A 6,392-nucleotide genomic window follows, 5' to 3' on the forward strand; every position below is an offset into this window, starting at 1 on the left:
CCCCGACCACTGACACCCTGACACCACACCCACCCTTAATTACCCCGACCCCCGACACCCAAACACCACACCCCGACCCCGACCCTGACACCCTGACACCACACCCATCCAAATTTTTTATGTTGTACTAATTTCGTTTACTTTTTGTCATTGCAGGTGTTGACAGGATGGTGGGCAAGGGTCCAGAGCGCCCCGATCCTCCTGCGAGCGCTACTGGGAGGGGTGGTTCCATTATTCTAGCCCAGCCCCTCCGGAGAGCGCTGCTAGGCAGTATGTAGACAACTGCGGCGGGCACTTCTTCTTCGGCTGGGAGAGGTCGGGAGAGGACAAAGAAGCCTGCTAGAGGTGGACGTGGTAGCGGGAGAGGTAGGAAGGCTGTTACGCCTTCCTCGCCGTCGCCCTCAGCTGATTCACCCGACCACAGGAGTGCTCCGTCTGACGTGGACCCGTCTCAGACTCCGGTCGCTGATCCTTCCCCCGACCAGACTCGGGTCGCTGATCCTTCGCCCCACGTGAGTCTGGTCCTAGAGTCTTTGTCTCAGAAGACTCCGGTCATGGGTTCTTCGTCCCAGAAGACTCCGGTCACGGGGTCTTCGGCCCATGAGACTCCGGAGGCTAGTGGCTCGGAGGATGGTAGCGAGGACACCTTTTCAGATGATAGCTACAACGACGACGAGCTGGTTGAGAAGGGCAAGAAGGTCTACAAGCGTGGCGCTACAAAGCTCCCGCCCGTGCCGATGACCCCCGACCAGAGGTGGTTGATTGCGCCTAAAGGGTTGAAGTAAGTGCATTTACTATTTTTTAACCTTTTGCCTTCATGTTCCTTCAAATTAATATCTAATGCCTTGGCCTTGTCATACTGCAGGGGCTGGGTACGCCCCAGTGGTTCTCGTAGGCCCAACCAGGTCCTTGGTGTGCTTTGCCGGCAGCACTTCCCTGGGTGGGTCACGTTGCCCGGTGAGGGTCAGGTTCCACAGCTAGCACTGACCTGGGAGCTGTACTCGGTTGCCTCGGCCCCGCCGGAGGAGACGGTCGATGGTGTCTTGTGCGAGATGGTGGCCGACATTGTGTTCCGTCGGTTTTGGTTAATTTCTCCTTTACGGAATTAAAAATCAACACTACCTAGTGATTGTACTAATCAGTTTTGTCTTGTTTGATTGCAGACCTTCTACAAGGTTTCAGAGGGAGAGTAGGAGGTTGCGTGTATGGTTGTCGAAAACGAGTGCAGGCGCCTACTTCAGAACTTAAGGCACGAGGCTCGGCTGTAGGCCGTTCGAGACTACTACGCCTTGAAGGGTATTAGGAGGGGCAAGCAAAAGTGTCGCAGCAAGTTTCTGAGTAAGGAGAAGTACATGCAGGTAATTACCTATTCTTAAGGCCTTGAACTTAGTTTTCTTGATTTGATTCATAGGCGTAGCGCTGAAATTTCTCTTGACACACTTAGGTGCCCCCGATATGGTGTGTGGATAAGACGGACTGTTGGGAGGTGTTGGTGGATGCGTGCTGCTCTCGCCAATGGAAAGTCGAACACCAAAGGGCCAAGGATAAGCGTGACCTAATGGAAGGTGTGCCACACCATCAAGGGAGCTCCAACCTGTTTGAGTACGGAGATAACTGGGTATGTGGTTTGCTACATGATTCATGCAATTCATTCTTCATGCTAGCATTTATCCCTTCCAAAATGAGTTAATATGCTATAGTTAGCTCTAAAATGACATAATAACCTTGGATAGCTCAATAATGACATAATTAGCATAATTTGGTCAAAAATGGCATAATAATCTTGGTTACCTCAAAAATGACCTAAACTTAGCTTATTTTCCTCGAAAATGACATAATAACCTTTCTTAGCTCCAAAATGACCTATTTACATAGCAATATCATTCTTCATGCTAGCTTGAGCCCTTAACTAATATTTTGTTCCTCTCTCTCAGGCGCACTACCACAAGAAGCCTGTGCCAGGTCTGTTCGACCTCTATGGCATGGCCCATATGGCCCCGTATAAGAAGGCCAAACCATTCACGGAGTCTGACCTAGATGATGCAGAGATCTTCACCAACAAGACCTCCCACCACAAGCTTGTGAGGTACAGAGATGAGGGGAAGGCGAGGAAATGGGAGGACTTTAACCCGAGCCAAGATCCTTTTGATACGGAGCCGGTGATGATATCTGGTGGCGGGAGGTCCCATGGCTCTCAAGCCATTGGTGATGGACTGATACGTTGTCCTAAGAATCTCCCGCAGATCAAGAAGCGCCTGAGTAGCTCTGATCCTAAGATAACGCCTCGTGCACGGCCCGCGGAGATCACCATGGCGGTTAGTTATACAGACTCTCTCACCTTTCCTCCATTACATTGTGTGTGCGTCCATCGATGATTACAATGCTAATGAGGAGTGGTGTGTTGCAGGCTATTGTTGAGAAAGAGAGATTGAAGACGAAGGAGCTTGTGGAGGAGGCAAAAAGGAAGGCAAAAATGGAGATGGAGGAGAAGACGGCTAAGCTGTTGGAGGAGGAGAGGAACTGGAATGACATCGCTAACCGGGCCCTATACGAGCTCATCGTGGTACGTTTCTCGTGCATATTAGCCCAATCATGCACGTAATGTTCGCATTACTATCTAATATGACTGACTCATGAAAACCAAATGTGCAGACCATGTGCGAGAAAAAATGTCAGGCCGCTCCGCCGATGCCCCAGATTGCTCCAGCGAACATGGTGAGTTTGATTTGAATGGTCGTTGCTTACTACTATTCACATTTCAGTTTGTGAACTTGCTAACGAGACATTACTGGAAATGATCTTTGGTGTAGCATGGCTCCCGACAAGCATCGACCACTCCTTCTGCCAATGCCGGAACCCTGACCGTTCCTTCACCTCCGTCTGGCACTGGCGCAGCCCCGACCATTCCTACACCTCCGTCATAACGGTATTTTTCTTCTTATTTAGCATGTTTAGTCCATTTATGACATAATGTAGCCTATTTAGTCCACAAATGACATAATGAGATGAAGAAAATCAAGGAAGAGGAAGGAAAGAAGGAATAGGAAGAAAAGAAGAAGAATAAGAAGAAGAAGAAGAAGGAGAAGAAGGAGAAGAAGAAGAAAGTCTTCTTCTTCTTCTTCTCCTTCTCCAAAATGAAGTTAGCTCTAAGTTATATCAAAAATGGCATAATATGCTTAGTTAGGTCAAAAATGGCATAATTCGCTAGGTAAGCTCAAAAATGGAATGTTTCTTCTTATTTAGCCTATTTAGTCCATTTATGACATAATTTAGCTTATTTAGTCCACAAATGACATAATAAGATGAAGAAAATCAAGGAAGAGGAAGAAAAGAAGGAATAGGAAGAAAAGAAGAAGAAGAAGAAGAAAAGAAGAAGAAGTTCTTCTTCTTCTTCTAGTCTTCTTCTTCTTCTTCTTCTTCTAGTCTTCTTCTTCTTCTTCTTCTTCTTCTTCTTCTTCTTCTTCTTCTTCTTTTTCTAGTCTTCTTCTTCTTCTTCTTCTTATTCTAGTTTTCTTGTTCTTCTTCTCCAAAATGAAGTAAGCTCTAAGTTATATCTCATAATATGCTTAGTTAGGTAAAAAATGGCATAATTAGCTAGGTAAGCTCAAAAATGGCATTTTTCTTCTTATTTAGCCTATTTAGTCCATTTATGACATAATTTAGCCTATTTAGTCCACAAATGACATAATAAGATGAAGAAAATCCAGGAAGGGGAATAAAAGAAGGAATAGGAAGAAAAGAAGAAGAAGAAAAAGAAGAAGAAGAAAAGAAGAAGTTCTTCTTCCAGTCTTCTTCTTCTTCTTCTTCTAGTTTTCTTCTTCTTCTTCTTCTTCATCATCATCTTCTTCTAGTTTTCTTCTTCTTCTACAAATGAAGTTAGCTCTAAGTTATATCAAAAATGGTTTAATATGCTTAGTTCACTCAAAAATGGCACAATTAGCTAGGTTAGCTCAATTTTACCTAAGTATGCTTACTTCTTCTTCTTCTTCTTCTTCATTTTCTTCTTCTTCTTCTGATTCTAGTCTTCTTCTTATAACTTTATTGTTTCCCATTTTGCAGATTTAATTCACTATATGGAAGTTTGCATGGATGGAGTGCTTGTTTCCCTTTTCTTTTTTTTGTTTGTATCGATAAAAATGTGGAACTTTGTTATATGGATGCATGCATGGAACAATGTCTTGGATGAACATTGTGATGTTACTGTAATTTGTATGGATGGAACTCTGTTTCTTATTATGTATGTATGTTGTGATGGATGGAGCTATGTGTTGGATACATCATATGTCTGCTGTGCATGTGAATATATATATATATATATATATATATATATATATATATATATATGTATATCTGTGTGTGAATTCCCGTGAAATTAAATGGATTCAAATAAAAACAGGGGGTATGTAGCCTCTTTGCCGTCTGCTAGCAGATGACAAAGCTCTGCCGTCTGCTAGCGGACGGCAAAGAGGACACGTGGCAGCTACTTGTAAAACCTTGGAAACACTGGCTGCCTATTTAGTCACTTTGCCGTCTACTGGCAGACGGCAAAGATACAAATCACTTTGTCGTCCGCTGGCAGACGGCATAGCTGGCCACATGGCAGCTCCACAGTACTGCCTAGCTGAGCTGTTTGCCGTTTGTCAGCGGATGGCAAAGAGCTTTGACTCTTTGCCGTCCGTTGGCAGATGGCAAAGAGCGTCGTTAACCCCCTAATGACACTCACGCCACCACACTGTCGTCTGTTGTCGTTGCCATCTGCTGGCCTCGGATGGCGGACGACAAAATCCTTTACCGGCCGTTTCCAGGAAGCGGACGACAAAGAAAGCCTTTGCTGGCACGTGTTCAGACAGACAGTTTGCCGTCTGCTGGCGGACGGCAAAGACGTTTGCCGTCCGTGATCTATGCCTTTGGCAGATGGCAAAGAAGCTGATTCGAGTAGTGAAACTGATAATTCGAAGAGACTTACAAAGATAACCAATCATATATAAAAGAATTCAGAGAAGATTCAAATATTGTTCATAGATAATCTTGATCATAAACCCACAATTAATCGAATCTCGACAAACACATCGCAAAAAGAGTTACATCGAATAGATCTCCAAGAAAATCAAGGAGAACTTCGTATTGAGATCCAAAAGAGAGAAGAAGACATCTAGCTACAAGCTATGGACCCGAAGGTCTAAGGTAAACTACTCACACATCATCGGAGGGGCCATGGAGTTGATGTAGAGGCCCTCCGTGTTTAATGCCCCATCCGGCGGAGCTCCGGAAAAGGCCCCAAGATGGGATCTCTTGGGTACAGAAGGTTGCGGCGGTGGAATTAGGTTTTCGTAGTGCTCCCCGATGTTTTCATGGTACGTAGGTATATATAGGAGGAAGAAGTAGGTCGGTGAAGCCACGAGGCACTAGTAGGAAAAGGCTAATTAGTGACGCACCTATTTTTGCCACTAATGGCACACTATAGGTGCGCCACTATTATCACGCCACTAGTAACAATTACTATCACAGATAGTAATGTCGCACCACATAGAGGTGCGCCATTACTAACATTTTTTTTGTTTTTTTCTTAATCTCAGGTCACTATGGCTTAATCTCGGGTCAATATGCTTAATCTCAAATCAAATCGCACTCTGTGGTCAAACTTCACGGAAGGTCACCCATCCTCACACTACTCCAGCCCGAGCACGCTTAACTTCGCAATTCTATCCAACCCAGCACCACCTCACTTAACAGACACTTGTTGATATATCTATCATATCAATCCTATTAAACCTTGTTGATGTCTAGGACTTTGTTCATGTTCATGAATGTGATGAAATTTTGAAAAATATTTCAAACTTCCCGGTCATATTACGTATCATATTTTGAAAAAAAAATCCAAAAAAAATTCGAAACCATTTTTTTTCTGTTACTAGTGGCGCACCTAGCAAATGGTGCGCCACTAGTAAGTTTGAATTTTTTTCCATTTCCCCCCTCTATATCTTAAAAGCCCCGTATCTTTCATTCTGTTAGGTTTTTGGGGAGTTTGAAAATCTTGAACAAGGTTCCCCCGGTTCAATTCGGATGTAACTTTTCGAGTAGATGATTTTTCATATAAAAACTTTTTAATCCGAGTTCGTATGCAAAAGTTATGTCCATTTTACTAAATTCTAGAGACATTTTGCAAATAAAGTCGAAATTCATATTTGTGAATTTTCCCAACAACTAGACCAGATATCACGTGGGAAACTTATTTTCTTTTATTTTGTTAATATTTCCATCATTTTCTTTTATTTTTTTAAACTGAAAAGGCGGTCCAGGGGGGTGCATTTGGTTAGCAGTGGCGCACCAAACTTATTTTATTTTATTTTTTTGAATTTCCATCATTTTCTTTTTTTTTAAACTGAAAAGGC

This window comes from Triticum dicoccoides, chromosome 7A (genome assembly GCF_002162155.2).
Source record: "Triticum dicoccoides isolate Atlit2015 ecotype Zavitan chromosome 7A, WEW_v2.0, whole genome shotgun sequence".
NCBI classification, from domain to species: Eukaryota; Viridiplantae; Streptophyta; class Magnoliopsida; order Poales; family Poaceae; genus Triticum; species Triticum dicoccoides.